This window comes from Myxine glutinosa, chromosome 10 (genome assembly GCF_964187855.1).
Source record: "Myxine glutinosa chromosome 10, kmMyxGlut1.1, whole genome shotgun sequence".
Lineage (NCBI taxonomy): Eukaryota > Metazoa > Chordata > Myxini > Myxiniformes > Myxinidae > Myxine > Myxine glutinosa.
Genome location: NC_136270.1, coordinates 113,767,512 through 113,769,075, shown reverse-complemented (window position 1 = coordinate 113,769,075; position 1,564 = coordinate 113,767,512). Strand labels below are relative to the sequence as shown.

The 1,564-nt window shown below is 44.9% G+C and overlaps 1 non-coding gene across 1 annotated transcript; it reads right to left on the bottom strand.

Moving 5' to 3' along the window:
* Positions 1-221: 221 nt before the first annotated feature.
* On the bottom strand, positions 222-294 carry TRNAK-UUU (transfer RNA lysine (anticodon UUU)). Its single transcript has one exon. It is a non-coding gene; the product is annotated as a tRNA-Lys (tRNA).
* Between the last annotated feature and the right edge of the window lie 1,270 nt (positions 295-1,564).

Below are 1,564 nucleotides of genomic sequence, written 5' to 3'. Positions count from 1 at the left end.
TCAAACCTGCACAGTGGTTGCCAACCTATGGCAATAACTTTTCGTGCGATAACTTATTTGAATGCTGAACGTCAAGCAAGGAAGCAGCACGTGACATTGAGCCTTTGATATGACGCATTACTCGGAATCTCCAATGGAGTTCGATGCTCCGCCCTCCCAGACTCAGTGCAAGCTCTGCAAACTTCACAACATCGACTCCATTTAAAAATATGTAAAAAGTTCGCCCGAACAGGGACTTGAACCCTGGACCCTCAGATTAAAAGTCTGATGCTCTACCGACTGAGCTATCCGGGCTCTTGAGTTTGTTGGTTGTTACGAACACTTAAGTTAAGTATCTCTGCTCATGGATCGAATAATTTATACGATCTTTCCGAAATTAATTCTCAATCGAATTTAACGGTTTTCCGAGACGGAAATGATGAGACACAAATTATTTAATCCACTCTGTGTCTGAAAGGGTTGATTTCTTTTTAACAACAATTAACTGTCTCTCTTTTTTCCACCTTAATGCGGTTTTCCTCTTACAGGTACAGTTGGTTATGTTGTTGTTCGAGAAGCTCTGGATCTAGAAAAAGTATTATATTACATGGAAAACAAACCTTTGTTTTGGAAAAACAAAGATAGAAACTTCTTTTTTCATATTTAATCTTCTAAACTTCATCGACAATCTCTGACTATCTGAAAAATCCGCTTTACCTATTTCCTGATTACGTCACCCTCTGCCGTCATCCCTCATCCTTCTGACAGGCAGGCAGCCTCTTCCCTCTCTCCAGACCTTGAAACAATTCACAAACTGGTGAAACACTTGTAATATATCTTTCAATCCTGACAAATCTCACACTCTCACTAACTCTCTCCGAAAGGACCGTCTCACAAACCTTCATATCTACCTTCATAACAATCCTCTTGAAGTGGTTCAGTCAATCAAACTGGGTCTCACTATCAGCCATGATATTTCTTGGGCAAACCACATTTCAGAGGTGGCCTCCAAAGCCAGGTGTCGACTGGGCTTCCTCGGTTGTACAAAGTCCTTCCTTGGCACACCTGAACTCCTTTCCACCTACAAGGCCGTCACCCGCAGCTTGATGGAGTACTGCTCTCACCTCTGGGTTGGCGCCCCTGCCTCACACCTTGCTCAGCATGATGGCGGGGAAAGCAAGTCCTTCGAGATCTTTGGGATCTCCTGCGATGACCCTGAGTCTGCGGATCTATCACTTTCACTATCGCAGACAGGTCGATGGTCTCTCTGTCTTCTAGCACCTCCTTTCGGGTCTGGCACCCTCTGCTCTATCCATGCCCTGTTCCTCTTCACACCAGGTGTATGCAGGGTGCCTGTGGTTTGCCAGCAACCACATTCTGGTGACGCTCCCAAAATCCAGAACCACTGCTCACCTCCACTCATTCGTTCCTCTTTTTCCCCACCTGAACCAACTTCCACATTCTCTTCAATCTCATTCTTCCCTCCAGGTCTTCAAGACAGCTGTTCACCACCGTCTCAGATCACCCCCAATAAAAACCATGATCATTTCTACCCCCATTTATCCACCTAGACTAATACAGATTT